The following is an 18,678-nucleotide window of genomic DNA, read 5'->3' as shown; positions in this document are numbered from 1 at the left end:
CAACCGTGCACAAGGATTTTAATTTCTCCACATCCTTGCCAAGACTTGTTATTTTGGTCTTTTTTACTATTACATTAGACATTCAAATGGGTATGGGGTGGTAAGTCATTGATATTTAGAGACCATCATTTTTTTTTTTTTTTTTCCCCCGAGACGAAGTCTTGCTCTGTCACGCAGGCTGGAGTGCAATGGCACGATCTCGGCTCACTGCAACCTCTGCCTCCTGGGTTCAAGTGATTCTCCTGCCCCAGCCTCCCAAGTAGCTGGGATTACAGATGCGTGCCACTATGCCCAGCTAAATTACAGTTAAAAATATATCCCAGTTTCCTTTGTTGATTCCTTATTTGACCAGCCCATGGCTTATTATTTAGAAGTGCATTGTTTAATTTCCAGATATTTAGGGCTTTCTTGATATTTTATTACTTATTTTTTTCTGTTTTGGTGAGAGAACATACTCTGTGCATTCATTCCTTTAAAATTTATTAAGATTTGTCTTATGGCCCAGCATATGATCTTTCCTGGTGAACATACGACTTTGCACTTGAATGTATATTCTGCACTATAAATGTCAATTTGGTGAAGATGATTGCCCTTTATGTCTTTTTTTAATGTTTTGAGGCAGGGTCTCACTCTGTCACCCAGGCTGGAGTGCAGTGGATCAATCTTGGCTCACTGTAACCTCCACCTCCCAGGGTTAATAAATCCTCTCACCTCTGCCTCCCAAGTAGCTGGCACTACAGGTGCATGCCACTATGTCTGGCTAATTTTTGTATTTTTTGTAGAGACGGGTTTCACCATGTTTCCCAAGCTGCAGATCTTTTATCTTTACTGATGGTTTTGTGTGTGTGTGTGTGTGTGTGTGTGTGTGTGTGTGTTTCAGTTCTGTAACTGCAGAGAGGTGATATTAAAATCTTCAACTATTGCTGGGCGTGGTGGCTCACACCTGTAATCCCAGCACTTTGAGAGGCTGAGGCAAGTGGATAACCTGAGGTTAGGAGTTCGAGACCAGCCTGGCCAACATGGTGAAACTCCATCTCTACTAAAAATACAAAAAGTAGCCAGGCATGGTGGCACGTACCTGTAGTCCCAGCCACTTGGGAGACTGAGACAGGAGAATCGCTTGAACCCAGGAGTTGAAGGTTGCAGTGAGCCAAGATCATGCCACTGCACTCCAGCCTGGGCAACAGTGCGAGACTCAGTCTTTAAAAAAAAAAAAAAAAAAAACTTCAACTTTTGGCTGGGCGTGGTGGCTCACACCTGTAATCTCAGCACTTTGGGAAGCTAAGGTGGGTGGATTCATTGAGCCTCAGGAGTTTGAGACCAGCCTGGGCAACATGATGAAACCCTGTCTCTACAAAAAAATACAAAAATCATCTGGGTGAGGTGGTGCACGCCTGTAGTCCCAGCTATTCATGAAGCTAAGGTGGAAGGATTGCTTGAGTCTGGGAGGTCCAGGCTGTGTGTGTTGTGATTGTGCCTCTGCACTCTAATCTAGGCAACAGAGTAAGACCATATCTCAAAAAAAAAAAATTGTCAATTATTATTGTGGAATTATCTTTCCCTTTAATTTTGTCAGTGTTTTGAAGCATATACATTTTTATTACTCACCTCTATCTTTGATAATACTTTGTTTTAAGTCTGCTTTATCTGATATTAAAGTAAACCAACTCCAGCTTTCTTGTACGTACTGTTTGCATGATATATGTTCTTCCATGTCTGTCTTTTTTTATTTAAAGTGTGTTTCTTATAAAAAACATATATTTGAGAATGCTTTTATCTCTTCTGACAATCTGTGCCTTTTAGTCAAAACATTTAGTTTATTAAAAAGCAACATGTATTAGTTTGCTAGGGTGCCATAACAAACTATGACGAAGTAGGTGGCTGTTAACAGAAATTTTTATCTCATAGTTGTGGAGGCTTGAAGTTCGAAATCAGGCATAGGTGGGGTTGGTTCCTCCTGAGGACCATGAGGGAAGCATCTCTTGTTCCACATCTCTTTGCTTCTGGTAGTGCCTTGGCTTGTCTTCATGGGGCATCCTCCCTATGTGCATGTCTGTCTACGAATGTCCCCTTTATACGAGGACACCTTAATGATCTCCCTCGAACTTGATTACCTCTATAAAGACTCCATTTCCAAATAAGGTCCCATTCTGAGGCACTGGGGTTTAGGACCTCAAGTATCTTTTTAGAGAACCCAATTCAACCCCATACCAAGACATATATAAAGTTAACTGCTTGTGCAGAGGTAAGTTGGAGAAGGCCACTGTACTTGTGTACATATTTTTTTAAAAGGTACAACAATTTAATTATATTAAAACAGTAACATACATTTGTGTGTATGAGGGAGGGATATTTAAAATTAAAATATTGTATGATCACAAGAAAGACCTAATATTCTTGCTCTGCTCTTGAGCATCCAAGAAAATTAAAACCTGTTTTATATCCCCAAAATAAAAAGAGACTTGATAGAAGTTACAGTGCTCAGTGCTTGCAACCCAAGTCAATTTATACTCTTGTTAGATAAGTTTATGTTCTAAAGGCTACAAAAATCTTATTAAATCAAGGGGAAAAAATCATTTTAGAACAGTTATTCAAGATGAAAGAAAGGGCATGTCTTCAGTGAGAGAGCTGCCTGCTGTCGGATGATTTCTTGCTAATGTGTTTAAAGATTTTGGATTTCTCAACTTTCTTGGTTTTCTGGTAGTCAAATCCACCACCTCCTCGCTTTTTCTGCTTGCCTTCATTGCCGTTGACGTTCAGATCAACAAAGGCAGGCACTTTGAAATCAAATGGCAGAGCAACTTGAGGCAAATTTAAGTTATTTACATTAAAGATCTGTTTCAGAGAATGGGAATCATAACCTCGTATGTATGACTTATATGCTTCCTGGGCTGACTTACAAAGAAAGCAGTTCTTTTCAATCAATTTCTCAAGCTGAGACTGAATGTCAGAAATTTTAGACCAGGAAAAGTCAAATTCACTTAATGGAACCTTGGATTGTTTCAAGTAGAAGAAAACCCAATTCTTCTGGGCCCAAAATGGGCAAGGCATGTCTTCTCCCATTTAGGCCTCTGGCTGTTCTACCTACACGATGAATATATTCCTTAGGGTCATCCGGATGGTCATAGTGAACAATCCAGTCGACTTGAGGAATGTCCAGTCCTCTTGCCACCATATCCGTACACAATAGTGTTCCCGAATCTGCGTTGCAGAACTGGAAGAATGTGGTTGTACATTTATTTTGCTTTTGCTTTCCATGAATGGCCAAGATGGGCAAATCAATGTAGTTCAGCAACTCATAGTGGTATTTCACGGACATACAAGAGGAAAAGAAGACCACGAGCTTCTTTCGGTTCTTCTTAAGGAATGTAAAGAGTAGAAGGAATCTCTTTTCAGAAGGACAAACAACATATCCCTGCTCAAGACCATCCACTGTTGCATTAGCTTTATCATCATCAACACCAACATACAATGGCTCCTTTTTCAGAGAAATCCTTGCCAGGCCTTCAACTTTTCGAGTTTGGGTGGCAGAAAAGAGCATAGTCTGTCTACATGTTGGCAAAAGTTTAATAATTTGCTTTAATTGCTCTTCAAACCCATCATCCAAGATACGATCAGCTTCATCAATAACCAGACACTGCAGGTTTTTATACATAAACCCTGGGATATTCTGCATGTGGTACAGCAGACGGCCTGGTGTGGCCGCAGTGATGTTGATCCCATTAGCAGGTTTCTGTGCTTCAGCAGATCTGTTACTGCCACCCATTATCAATCCGTAGGGTATGCACGTGGTGAGTCATTAGCTCCTTAAGAACACCAAAAATTTGCATGGCTAATTCTCTAGTGGGTGAGAGAAAAAGGACTCCCGATGCATTCCTGGGCATGAATTTTAACAATGAGTTCTACTGCAGGTTTGAGAAAAGCCAGGGTTTTACCACTGCCTGTTTTTGCAAGCTGCTAGAAGATCCCTGCCTTCCAGAAGTGGTCTGATACTTTTATGCTGAATTTCAGTCATGTTTGTAAAACCCATTTTTTTTTTTAACTTCAGAGTTTTCATTGACAAGATTACATAGAGAAGCAAATGAAGTATCCTCAAACGCTCCTGTGAGTCCCAGGGGCAGGCTGGGCACCTCACTGTCATCTTCATCATTATCTGGCTTCTCCACGTTATTTTCTGTTTCTTTAGGAGTCTCGGCACTTTCTTCTCAGATTCCTCTTTGTTTTCAGTTTTTGCTTTTTTTGTATCAGTCCCAGCATCATTCACCATTTTTCTCTTTTGATTCTGAATTGGGAGACTGCATTGCTGCTTCTCCATTGGTTAATACGGTGCATTTCTGGGGAGATTTTTTAGGTTTTATATTTTCCACTGCTTCTTGAGACATGTCTCCATTTTGAGCTTCTGATAAGCCACATTCTTAGAATGTTTTGATTTTTTAACCCTTCTACCTCTCATTGTTTCTTCAGACACATCTCCATTTTGAGTTTCTGACAGGGTCAGATTTGAGGCCACTGCAACTTTAGGTTCTGGTGCTGCAATTTGAGTTTCTGCTTCTTGATCTTCTTGCGCAGGAGTTTTTCATTGGCAGGTGAGACATTGCTGTCCAAGAAGTGCCTAGATCACGTCACACGGTACAGCTACTCAGTTCTCAGGGCTGACGTTACTTCCACTTGTATACATATTTTAAAGCGTATATGCAGTTGAACTCTTGAGTACTTGGTGTGGACACTTAACTCTTTAGGGAAAATAAGGAGCTCTTTAAATGCTAGTTGACTAAAACTGACTTGAATTTTACTTGCTCATGTAAGGAGCCGAATGGATGAATAAGATAGGCCCTCTATTCAGTCTTTCTTTCTAGATACAATAATATGATGTGAATAGCAGACATCCCTTAGGTACTCTGATTAACCTGTTTATGCCTACCTTTCCATTATTGGAACACTAAGCATATGGGAGTTATTTCTGTCCTGCTCAAGGTCATCGCTAAGGTCTGATTGCAAAACTTCAAATAATTGCAACCTCTGGCATAAATGGGTTAAATTATTATAAATGACAACATAATGGGGTGGGGAGAAATAACTGGGAATTGAAGATTTTGGTTTTTTTTTTTTTTGGTCATATAGACCTTTGTGTAAATCCTGGTTTTGTTAACTTAGTTATAGGGATATGGACAATTTAGTTTGATTTTCTGTCTCCTCGTTTAACACTGGATTTATTTTTATTTTTTTAAGACAGAGTCTCTCTCTGTCACCCAGGCTGGAGGGCAGTGGCGTGATCTCAGCTCACTGCAACTTCTGCCCCCCAGGTTCAAGCAATTCTTGTGCCTCAGGCGCCTGAGTAGTAGCTGGGGTTACAGGCGTGCACCACCACACCCAGCTAATTTTTGTATTTTTAGTAGAGATGGGGTTTTGCTGTGTTGGCCAGGCTGGTCTCGAACTCCTGGCCTCAAGAGATCCACCCATCTCGGCCCCACAAGTACTGGGATTACAGGTGTGAGTTACCGTGCCTGGCCTATAACTGGATTTAAAAAATCGTTTTACCAGAGTTTGTGAGTCCAGAGTGAGATAGTGACACTTGGTGGGAGTTACTCAATGTATATTAATTTATCTTCTCTTGATGTAGAAAGTAACAATCAGCATGACTTGGTGACTACCAGCAAGGAGAGGAAATTCTAATCATTTAATGTTTCTGATTTAATTGATTTATTGATAACTCTCCATTACTTTTTCAAATCTCTGAACTAGAAAGGGCTTATTCGTAGAGTAAAATGATTAGAATCTTTGTTTCATTGAAAAACAACTAGTTATAAAATGTTTTTTTTGTTTTTTTGTTTTTTTTTTTGAGATGGAATTTCGCTTTTGTTGCCCAGGCTGGAGTGCAATGGTGCAGTCTTGGCCCAGGGCAACCTCCGCCTCCCAGGTTCAACTGATTCTCCTGCCTCAACCTCCCAAGTAGCTGAGATTACGGCGTGCACCACCATACCCAGCTAACTTCCTTTTTTTGTTTTGTTTTGTTTTGTTTTGTTTTAAGTGGAGACGGAGTTTCGTCATGTTGGCCAGGCTGGTCTCAAACTCCTGACCTCAGGTGATCCACCTACCTTGGCCTCCCAAAGTGATGGGGTTATAGGTGTGAGCCACCACACCCGGCCAAATGGTCTTTTTTTTTTTTTTTTTTTTTTTGATACAAGATCTTGCTGTCATCCCGGCTGGAGTGCAGTGGTGAAATCACAGCTCACTGTAGTCTCAACCTCCTGGGCTCAAGTGATCCTCCTGCCTCAGCCTCCTGTGTAGCCAGGACTATAGGTGCACAGCACCACACTTAGCTAATTTTTTTTTTTTTAATTTTTGGTAGAGACAAGGTCTCTTTGTGTTACCCAGGCTGGTCTTGAACTCCTAGGCTCAAATGAGCTTCCTGCCTTGGCCTCCCAAAGTGCTGGGATTATATGCATGAACCATTGTTCCAGGCCTAAAATTATCTTTTTAAAACTCAGATAAAGTAGTCCATTTAAAATACTCCCTGAAAACTTAAAAAACCCTTAAGGGAAGTAAACTAGTGTGAAATAAAGATCACAAAACACTTTCAGTAGTGTTCAGAAAAAGAAAAAGCATGTTCCCAAATATGAGTTCTCATGTGAATCTAATTGAAAAACTTGGTTCGTATCATGGGAAAATACAGACATTGACTTAAATTGATAAGAGTGACAAGTTTAGAGCAACATATAAAATATGAGGTACTGCTATATTTGTAAAGTAAAAAAGAGTCTTAATAGTGAGAAACATCTTATTTTAATAACTTTTGGTGGGGTGGGTGAGTTGTAATTTTCACTAGTTTGAGTACACATATAAATTTTCCATGTAAGTTTAACATGAAGTTTCTACATTGAGCTGTGGTTCTTCCATTCCTAAATCAATTGTTTTAACAGGTTTCCTACAAAACATTTGTATGTTGTGTATGTTACACTCTTGGAATACTAATTTATATGTTTTGTTTATCATTTGCAATTAAGCTTTTAATAATAATGTGATTGAACATAAAAGAATAATATGCTTATCCCAAAAATAAGCACCGTAAATCAAGAACATTTATTCAGCAATTTTTCAATGCGCACTTTTATTTTTTTAATTTTTAATTTTTTTCTTATGATCTTGTTGCATACCAGTGTATGTACTCTTTTAAGCAGTTACAGAATATAGACAAGGCTCAGCCTTTTCTGTCAAGTCGCATTAGGCCCATGGGTGAGCAAAATCTGTGAACTACTTACTGATCACTTGTATGTAAAATATTATACTGGTGAATAGAGTAGTGACTTTTTATGGAATCACTGCAGTATAATAAGCCATATTAAGAGTATAACACATAAATCGTATAGAAACAGAAATAATTAAGAACATCTGCTGGTTTGTCCACACAAATCTTGTACACAAATGTGCATAGCGGCTTTATTCGTAATAGCCCAACTGCAAACAACTCAAGTCTATCAACAATTAAATGATAAACAGATTGTGTTACATCTATGCAATGGAATAGTATTCAGCAATAAAAAGAACAAAAGTCCTTACACTCAACAGCATGGATGAATCTCAGAATAATTATGTCCATGAAAGAAGCCAGAAAAAAAGAGTACATACTATATAATCCCATTTATATAAAATTCTAGAAAATGGAGCTACTAAAGTGAAAAGCACATTGATAATTCCTGGCAAGGACAGGAAGGTGAGACTGCAAAGAAACTTACAGAAATTGTGGCAGTATTCCTTATCTTGATTGTGGTGATGATATATATATATTATAACTCATCAAATTGTACACTATGCAGTTTATTGTACGTGAATTATATCAGGAAAGCACTCATAAAGTGATTTTTAAAGAACCTATGCTGGAAGTACAGATGTGATTGATTCCATAAATATATTGGAATAATCCTTGGAGAGATTAGAGTGTGTATACCCTGGTAAACCTAAATTTATATGATATCAAACACAGAATCAGTGAGTCCAAACAGAACTGCCACTGGAGTTCAGTGTAGAGAAAGACAGCTTGGTTTAATAATAAAATGAGGATAGGATTTAATTAAAGTCAGAGGCTCTGAATTTGAATCCCTGTTAGGCCATATTTTCTCTAATCTTTGTTTTTCTCATCTTTAGTTTCATTAAGATTTTAAGATCCAAAGAATATATTTGAAAGTACATCTGAAAGTGACATAAAAATGGAAGGCTGGCCGGGCGCGGTGGCTCACACCTGTAATCCCAGCACTTTAGGAGGTCGAGGTGGGCGGATCCCAAGGTCAGGAGTTCAAGACCAGCCTGGCCAACATGGTGAAACCCTGTCTCTACTAAAAATACAAAAATTACCTGGGTATGGTGGCATGCGCCTATGATCCCAGCTACTCAGGAAGCTGAGGCACGAGAATTGCTTGAACCTGGGAGGCGGAGGTTCAAGCAATTCAAGAGCCAAGATTGCACCACTGCACTCCAGCCTGGGCGACAGAATGAGACTCCGTCTCAAAAAAAAAAAAACAACAAAGGCTTTCCTGACATTTACATTAGAAGGGAAAACAAAATAAAGTAGAATTAGACCTGTGGAGATCAGTGAGGAGGGAATTCCAAAAAGGGACCAGAGCTGGGGGAGTGGGAATATGTATGATATATGTGGAAAATGATGAGTCAAAAGCAGGTTAGGGCAAAGAGTTCATTTTGTAGAGCAGGGAGGGAGAGAGAGCAGCCTAAAGTATCTAAAAGCATAATAGAGAGATTATAAAATAGCGAGAAAGTTTACCATCAGGATATAAGTTGCTGTTACAAGCCCTGTAACCTTAGCCAAGTCATTTAATTCTCTGAGCCTCAATTTCCCCATCAGTGTAATGGGAGATAATAATAGTTCTGCCAGATCTCAAAGATTTTATGTATTTAAATCAGTCCATGTCAGATGTGATAGGGTGTAGGATAGTGCTGAAAAGTACCAAGTACTGTTGATAGTTCAGCGTGATTATCAAGCTGTGGGCTAATGAGTGTCTGGACTCAGAAAATTGTATTTTAGAGACAGTTTAAGTAACAGTAAAGATTAATATAAGGCCGGTGAGACTGAAGGCAAGGAGATCAATCAGGATGCTGTTTCAGTAGTCCGAGGCAGAGGCAGAGGCAGTAGAGAAAGGAAGGATGGATTTGAGATAGGTCTTGGTGACCAGGTCTGTGTTAGGAGGAAAAGGGGAAGAGAAATTGTATTAGTTTTCTGTGGCTGTTGTAATTATCACAAATTAGATAGCTTAAAACAACAAAGTAATTTCCTCACAGAAGCTTGAAATAATCATAACTGGGTTGAGATCAAGATGTTGGCAAGTGCTTCTTCCCTCCGAAGGATCTAGGGGAGAAACCATTCCTTGCCTCTTCCAGCTTATGTGGGCTGCAGGCATATTCATCTTGTGACCATATCATTCATCACTAGTCTTCACGTTGCCACGCCACCTCCTCTTCCCCACCTTTCACCTTCTCCTGTGTGTGCCAAGTCTACATCTGCCTTCCTTGTATAAGGAGACTTGTGACTGTATTTAGGGCCCACCTGGGTAATCTGGGATAATCTCCCCGTTCCAAGATATTTCATCACATTTGCAAAGCCATAAAGGTATCATTCACAAATTCAAGGGATTAGAACATGGACATTTGGGGGTTTTAGCTTTTTGGAGCTGGTCCTGTCATTGACCAGAGTACTTGAAAAAGAAGAATGCATTTTTGAGAGATGATAATGAATTCACTTGGGACCTGCTGAAGTACCTATGGGCCATGTGTATGAGGGTATTCAATTTATGTTATCAGAAAACCTTGAATCAGATGGCTTAAACAATACGGACATTTATTTAAAACAAAAAACAGCCTCAGAGTTGGTTAAATTAGCAATTCAGTGACATCCTTGAGGACCTAAGTTCTTGCTTTGCCATCCTTAGGCTGGCTCTCCTATGGTAACAAAATGATCCCCACAATTCTAGGCCTTCAATCCAGATATGAAAATTTAGTTGGCTTGTTTTGTGTGCCCCACCCCCACCTTTTTTTTTTTTTTAAGTCTGCAAGGAAACCTAACTTCTGAAGCTGCCCATTAGGTTCTATTTTTCTTGGCCAGATAAACATTCTCGTGACCACCATCTTTTACCTAAATCTTTTTTTTTTTTTTTTTTGAGGCGGAATCTTGCTCTGTTGCCCTGGAGCTGGAAGTGCAGTGGGATCTCGGCTCACTGCAACCTCCACCTCCGAGTTCAAGCAATTCTCCTGCCTCAGCCTCTTGAGTAGCTGGGATTACAGGCACGCGCCACTGTGCCTAATTTTTGTATTTTTAGTAGAGACGGGGTTTCACCATGTTGGCCAGGCTAGTCTTGAACTCCTGACCTCAGGTGACCCACGTGCCTCAGCCTCCCAGAGTGCTGGGATTACAGGAGTGAGCCACCGCACCTAGCCACCTGAATTTTTTGTCTACATTGCAGATTTGTTCAGGTAGGGACCCCTGCCTCAAATATACAAACATTACACCCATCTGTCTTCAGTGACAAATGGCAAAACAGACCTCTTGAGCACTTCCCACATCACATTGTTTTACTACTTTTTGCTATGCAGATTTGGTAGAATCTTGCAGATGTGGAACTGTCTTTCTGTGGTTTATTTAAAAAGTAGTCCATTCACCTTGCTTAGTCTTGTTTAAGTTCTTGTCTACAAATTCCTAACCATGTCCTCATTTTCTTTTTTTTTTTTTTAAGACGGAGTCTCGCTCTGTCGCCCAGGCTGGAGTGCAGTGGTGTGATCTCAGCTCACTGCAACCTCCGCCTCCCGGGTTCAAGCAATTCTCATGCCTCAGCCTCCCAAGTAGCTGGGATTACAGGTGCATGTCACCATGCCTGGATAATTTTTGTATTTTTAGTAGAGACAGGGTTTCGCCATGTTGAGCAGGCTGATCTCGAACACCTGACCTCAGGTGACCTGCCCGCCTCGGCCTCCCACAGTGCTGGGATTACACGCATGAGCCACCACACCAGGCCCATGTCCTGATTTTTAACATTAAACTTGAAAGCAGTGGTTAATGTAGTCTGGGAACTCTCCTGGGGATCCCGAGAACCTTTTAGAGAGTACCTGAGATCAAAACAGTCTTCTAGCAGTGTTTTAAGACACTACTTGCCATTTTTCATTCTTATTCTTAGATATACAATGGAGTTTTCCAGAGGCTGCCTACTTGAAATGTTTTTTTTTTTTTTTTCTTTATTTTATTTTCTTTCTTTATTTATTCTTCCCCGAGACAGAGTCTGGCTCTGTCACCCAGGCTGGAGTACAGTGGCGTGATCTCGGCTCACTGCAACCTCTACCTCCTGGGTTCAAGTGATTCTCCTGCCTCAGCCTCCCAAGTAGCTGGGACTACAGGTGTGCGCCACCACACCCGGCTAATTTTTATATTTTTGGTAGAGACGGGGGTTTCACCATGTTGGCCAGGCTGTTCTTGAACTCCTGACCTCAGGTGATCTGCCTGCCTCAGCCTCCCAAAGTGCTGGGATTACAGGCGTGAGCCACTGCGCTCGGCTGAAATGTGATACTGTAACAGACTTAACACGTGAGAATTCAGCTGATTTCCAATAAGCCAGACTTAAAGAGATTTTCAAAAATCAGTGCTACTCTTGCCTTTTTCTTTCTTTTTTTTTTTTTTGTCTGAGAAAATTTAGTTTCTTGAAAACTGTGTTGTCTTAAAATGTACTGTTATTTTTAGGTGAATAATTTTTTAAATTTCTAAGTTTTAATTTATAATACGGTAAATATTTTTAGATATAGTTCATATAAATAAAAGCTCTTTTGGGTTCTCAATAAATTTTAAGAGTGTAAAGAGGCCTGAGATTCGAGTTTAAAATCCGCTGTCTAGTGTTAATGCCACTCTAACCACATACTCCAAAGTTTTTCCATTTATCCAATCATTTTTTCCTTCTCTTACTATTATCAGTTATCATGTAGGTATATCATCTTCATATGTTGCAGGATTTGTTGCAAGTACTTCAGAGTCATTCATTCTGTTTAATATTCATCCCATTTATGGGAGCAGCAGCTTTCTCATTCTTTATTAGTATGTCTCTGCATTTTATTTCCAACACTTACCTCTGTTTGTTAGTACTTTCACCATTCTTACTGTTTTTGTGCTTATCGAACATGCTGGATTTAGTAATATACCTCAAAACTAAGCACAGAGAAAAAGCTAATGAAGACTAGAGAGCTAAGACTTACATGACCACACAAGTCCGTTATTATCATCTCTTGGTAATAGGCATAGTTAACACTCTTGCTCTGAGAAATGACTTTGATTTATGATAAACATTTATAAGTGGGGCATATCTGTAATTTTTATAAACTTGGCTGTGAAGGGAGAGTGCCTGATGGATGATACCCAGTTTTGATGGGAGGTGAGGGATGGGGCATGGAGAATCAAAAATGAGTACTAGATTTTAAGCTGTGGGTGACTGAGCAATTGAAGGTGTCCATGATTAACAGATTAAGAAATTCCGTAGTGGTATGTTAGTTGGGAAATAATTTGAGTTTGTTTTCAGACATTGAATTTGCAAGATGGCGAACACATTCAGATGGAATCGTCTAGCACTCTAGCTGGTCAGTAGAAGCCCAGAATTGACATTCAGAGGGATATTGCTGAGATTTTAGTCAAAGGTGGGAGTCAGAGATCTGTCGATAATGATAGCTTATCTGTTAATCACTGCTGCACCATATTCTTATATAAACAGTCTGTGCTAGGCACTGGGCTCTTTACATAGACTCATCTCATTGAATCTGTATGGCAGTCCTCAGAATCTCATTGAATCTGTATGGCAGTCCTCAGAATCTCATTGAATCTGTATGGCAGTCCTCAGAGAGCTCACTTGTTTAGGGCCATCCAGTCACTACAGTCATATAACCATGATTAACGTGCAGGTCTGTCTGAACTGAAAAGCTGTTGTTCTACCTAGTGTACCTGCTGTCTCCAGGCAACGCTAATATATTCATTGATAATTGAATTGAATGTGAAATACTCAAAGCCTAATTATGCATGAGGTGAAGAAATCTGTTACTGAGTTTTGGGTAATATGAAAAGACTATAATTCTTTTAATCCTTAGTAATGTGTCAAAAGATTCAAATATATTTATCCTTGGAGCGATCTTCTGTAGTTCAAAGGGACAGGGATACCACGAGTGTCTATGGCAGATCTAGAATTAGAAACCTTAATAGGAATTGAGTAGTTACAGTGTGAGGTATACTTTATTGGGAAAGTTTCAGGTAGTAAGTTTCAGAGAATATTCAAATTAATAGATTTTTTTTCAAGTTTATTGTAATTTTAAAAATACATTTACAGGTTGAAAAGTATGTATTTTTCTGGGATATTCAGATAATCAGAATAGGCTAATATCTGTCATTTTCACAGTCACTTTTTTCTCTTTAGGTTGTTAGGCAGCAAATAACTACAGCTAAGGACTCAGCTTTTAATATTCTGGCCCACTGGTGATTTTTTCATTTTTTTAAAGATCACTTTGTTACAGAATTTGCCTGATTTCTTCTCAGTCTGATAATTTAGAAAGGAATTTACTGTAATGAGTCCTAACATTTTTCCACATCAATCTTTTTAGTTGTGTAGTTTGTTACTTTTCGGATAGTTGATTTACTGGTTTGAACAGATCGAATATGAGTTTTAGAAGTAGTAAGATTTTTATTCTAACAAGAACAGTTGTTCCTTTATAGAAACAAGTATTCTTACACTATTATCAAATCACTAGAAAGAATACTTGTAGGTGGGCTGGATCAGTGGCTGGAGCATTACCCCTGCTGCAGACTGGCTGCTAGCAGTTCTGAGAGCAGAGTGGACAGCATGGGTTGGTCTCAGGATTTGTTGTGTGCCTTGTGGAGATCACTGTCAAAAGAAGTGAAGGAGCATGTGGGCATGAACTGGTTTGGGAACAAACACTACTCTATTCCAGAGTACAAGAACTGGAGAGGTGAGGACAAACTATTCAAGAGAAAAGAATTGTCGAAGCAGCAAATAAAAAAGTAGACTGTGAAGTAGGGGATATTCCAACAGAATGGGAAGCTTGGATCAGAAGAACAAAAAAGAGGCTGGGTGTGGTGGCTCACGCCTGTAATCCCAGCACTTCGAGAGGCCGAGGCAGGCAGATCACCTGAGGTCAGGAGTTCGAGACCAGCCTGGTCAACATGGTGAAACCTCATCTCTACTAAAAATACAAAAATTAGCCAGTCATGGTGGTCCATGCCTGTAATCCCAGCTACTCAGGAGGCTGAGGCAGGAGAATCACTTGAACCCAGGAAGCGGAGGTTGCAGTGAGCTGAGATTGTGCCACGGCATTCCAGCCTGGCTAACGAGAGTGAAACTCTGTCTCAAAAAAAAAAAAAGAGAACAAGAATAACTCCACCTACTATGGAGGAAATACTTAAGAATGAAAAATACAGAGAAGAAATTAAAAAGCAAAGATTTTTATGAAAACCAAAAACTCGTTAGTAAGACTAGTGAGGAACTCTTGGCTCCACCAGTTCAAACTCAAAGGACATGGCTTTGCTCCATACTTCGGAAAGGAAGAACTCTCACTGGTTCCCACCGGCACTGGTAGAACCTTTCAGCCAGAATCCCAGATGCCACAAGACAGAAAGAGCCACAATCAGTGAATGCATTATGGTCAGATCATTTTGTGTATATGGATGTGACTATTTTAACAAATAAAAGAAGTCAAAATATAATTTAGAGAGACTGGTAATTTAGAGAGATTGGCCCCCAGGTACTGTTTTTAACAGTGATTTTTGTACAAAGCAGTGGACTCTTTTTTTTTTTTTTTTGGAGACGTAGTCTCGCTCTGTTTCCCAGGCTGTGGAGTGTAGTGGTGTGAGCTTGGCTCACTGCAACCTCCACCTCCTGGGTTCAAGCGTTTCTTCTGCCTCAGTCTCCTGAGTAGCTGGGATTACAGGCACGTGCCACCACGTCGGCTAATATTTGTATTTTTAGTAGAGACAGGGTTTCTCCATGTTGGTCAGGCTGGTCTCGAACTCCTGACCTCATGATCCACCTGCCTCGGCCTCCCAAAGTGCTGGAATTACAGGGGTGAGCTACCACGCCTGGCCAACAGTGCTTTTTGTACAAAGTAGTGGACTCTTAAGAACCAAGTAATCTGTGCTCCATCCCTAGCTCTGACATTAAGTAACTGACATCCTTAGCTCTGACATTAATAACTGACATTAAGTAACTGACTTGGTTTACTTTTCTGGGCTTTAGCACAAGTATATGCCACCAGTAAATGTTTGTTGAGCTAAACTACATTTCCTGAGCCATAAAATAATCTATTTGCCCTTTAAGCTCTAAAATTCAAATTTTTTCATTCCATTTGAGGGTTTTAAAATATTGCCTCTTTTTCAATCTGTTCATTCATCCTTTATCTTTTTTAGTCTCTAACATAACAGTGAAGCCATTAGTAGTAATAGTTATCGTATAAGATAATATCAGTCCCAGAGTCACACTCCATAGTCTGGCATGTGGTTCCTCTAGAGACACTTAATATAATATTGACTATATCAAAGTAAACATTTTCTATAGCCCTCTGTATCTCCAAAAAACTGGTAATTTATAGAGCTGCTATCTGAAGCTTTATTCTTATTATTTTATTTTTATTATTATTATTTTTTTGAGACAGGGTCTCGCTCTTTGACCTAGGCTGGAATGCAGTGGCTCAATCTGGGTTCACTGCAGCCTTGACCTCCCAGGCTCAAGCAGTCCTCCTGCCTCAGCCCCCCAAGTAGCTGGGACTACAGGCACACACTACCACACCTGGCAAATTTTCGTATTTCTTTGTAGAGATGGGTTTTCACCATATTGCCCAGGCTGGTCTTAAATTCCTGAGCTCAAGCCATCTGCCCGCCGTAGCCTCCCAAAGTGCTGGCATTACAAGCATAAGCCGCTGCACTCGGGCTGAAGTCCTGTTCTTGACCAGCTTCATTCAGGATCCTTAAAAGAGATCTTAGCAGAGGTTTTGTAATTACTATCACTTGATCAGTTGTAAAATAAAATAAGAGCTTTAGGAATTGGACTTCTATAGCTTAATTGCCACCTACTTTTGTAAAGTACCATGAATAGTTGTGGTAATTATACATTACCAAAGTGTTTGTGATTATTAGTTACTTGAATTTTATTTTACCAATGAATAAACTTTTAATAAGAGGAGGATGACTGCAAAGTGTGAGTTGTTTGTCCATATTGCCTATAAGCAAGAATGATACAATGAAAAAATTTGCAATTAACATCATATACAGTATAATTCTATAAATTCCATGAATTCTAATATTAAATGTGAAAAAATTTACCTACCTTTTTGCTTGCCTTTTTTATATTTTTAGTAGAGACGGGGTTTCGCCATGTTGGCCAGGCTGGTCTTGAACTTCCGACCTTGGGTGATCTGCCCACCTCAGCCTCCCAAAGTGCTGGGATTACAGGCATGAGCCACTGCACCTGGCCTGCTTTGCCTTTTTAATATCAAGAAAAAAAATCAAGATTCCTTCTCATTGTTGAATAAAGCTTAATTTTTTAAAATGAGATTGAACATATAATTGTGTTTATTAAAAATGAAAATCTTTTGATATAAATTTAAATTGAGTAATTCTTACATAAGATTATTTTGCAATTATCATGCCAAAATAAAGTCTGGTGCACTTTGCTTTTGTTGCCTGCAGTTCTTTTGAGTTTTGTAAAAATCTGGCCTTGCTGATGAAAAATTTTGGAAATAGGAAATGGTTGCACAACAGTGTGATTGTACTTAATGTCACTGAACTGTACACTTTAAAATGGTTAGAATGGGCCGGGCACGGTGGCTCATGCCTGTAATCCCAGCACTTTGGGAGGCCGAGGCGGGTGGATCATTTGAAGTCAGGAGTTTGAGACTAGCCTGGCCAACATGGCAAAACCCTCTCTCTACTAAAAATACAAAAAAATTAGCCAGGCGAGTCCCGTGCACCTGTTATCCCATCCACATGGGAGGCTAAGGCAGGATAATTGCTTGAACCTTGAAGATGGAGGTTGCAGTGAGCCAAGGTTGCGCCACTACACTCCAGCAGTCTGGGTGACAGAGCGAGACTCCATCTCGGAAAAAAAAAAAAAGGTTAGAATGGCAAATTTTATTTTATATATTTTTTTAACCACAATTAAAAAAAATTTGGAGCTAGTCACAGTGGTGGGGACGTGTAGTCCCAGCTACTTAGGAGACTGATATGGGAGGATTGCTTGAGCTCAGGAATTGGAGACCAATGTGGGTAGCACAGCGAGACCCCATCTCTGATTTAAACAAACAAAAATCTCCTAGCCCAGGGAGGTGTGTCACATGACATCTGCTGTCGTGTGTCGTGGCTAAATAAATTAAAATATAGGTGATAATTGCCAAAGTGGAAAAGAGAAATGTGAACCATTTAAAGTGGTAGCCACTCTTACTCAAAATACTGCAAAATACAGAATTCTATGATTGGGGTAACTTCAGTCAAGTGATTTAATTAGTAGAAGGCTGTAAGGCTAGGTGGCCTTCAACATTGCTCTTTACCTGGAGATTAAGTTTGTGATTCAAACCTTGCTTTTATTGGTTAAGTCAGGGATTTAAAATCTGTAGAAAAGACTTCAGTGTCCAGCATGAGATGAATGGATGAACAAAATGTGGTGTATATTGAGCTTTAGAAAGGAAGAAATCCTGACACAATAGTACATCATGGAAGAACCTTGAGAACACTTTGCTATGTGAAATAAGCCAGAAAGAGACAAATATTGAATGCTTCCACTTATATGAGGTACCTTCAGTAGTCAAATTCATAGAGACAGAAAGTAGAACAGTGACTACAGGAATGTGGGGGTGGGGAGAATGGGGAGCTATTGTTTAATGAGTACTGTGTTTCACTGTGGGATGATGACAAAGCTCCAGAGACGGATAGTGATGGATGATTGAAGCACAGTGTGAATGTATGTAATGTGAACATACAAACTGTATGCTTAAAAATAGTTAAAATAGTAAATTTTGTGTATATTCTGCCACAAAAATAACCTTAACTGCTGCTTATTAAGTAACTTAAATGATGTAGGCTTTAGTTTATAATAGAGTGTTATGTTTCATTTTAAGAAATTGGGTCTCACTCCATCACCCAGGCTGGAGTGTGGTGGCATGTTCGTAGCCCACTGTAACCTTAAATTCCTGGGCTCATGCAAATAGGGTATTAGAGAACTTTTACGAAATAAAATGATATGAGCACATCATCAAAACAATAGGCCGGGCGCGGTGGCTCACGCCTGTAATCCCAGCACTTTGGGAGGCCGGGGCGGGCGGATCACGAGGTCAGGAGATCGAGACCATCCTGGCTAACATGGCGAAACCCCGTCTCTACTAAAAATACAAAAAATTAGCTGGGTGTGGTGGCGGGAGCCTGTAGTCCCAGCTACTCGGGAGGCTGAGGCAGGAGAATGACGTGAACCCGGGAGGTGGAGCTTGCAGTGAGCCGAGATCGCACCACTGCACTCTAGCCTGGGTGACAGAGCGAGACGAGACTCCATCTCAAAAAAAAAAAAAAAAAAACACAATAAAACTACTTTTTAAAATATTTATTTATTTATTTATTTATTTATTTTGAGACAGGGTCTCACTCTGTTGCCCAGGCTG

At 39.8% G+C, this 18,678-nt stretch overlaps 1 protein-coding gene and 1 pseudogene across 6 annotated transcripts in view; one reads left to right on the top strand and one right to left on the bottom strand.

Annotated features, from left to right (window-relative positions):
- The window catches only part of ZBTB44 (zinc finger and BTB domain containing 44), a 90,487-nt gene that overhangs the window by 15,160 nt on the left and 56,649 nt on the right, over window positions 1-18,678 (top strand). The window lies entirely within an intron of this gene.
- On the bottom strand, window positions 2,617-4,666 carry LOC129008350 (ATP-dependent RNA helicase DDX18-like; annotated as a pseudogene).

The sequence above is a fragment of the Pongo pygmaeus genome, chromosome 9, assembly GCF_028885625.2.
Source record: "Pongo pygmaeus isolate AG05252 chromosome 9, NHGRI_mPonPyg2-v2.0_pri, whole genome shotgun sequence".
Taxonomy (NCBI): Eukaryota; Metazoa; Chordata; class Mammalia; order Primates; family Hominidae; genus Pongo; species Pongo pygmaeus.
This window is presented reverse-complemented; position numbering and strand designations above follow the sequence as displayed.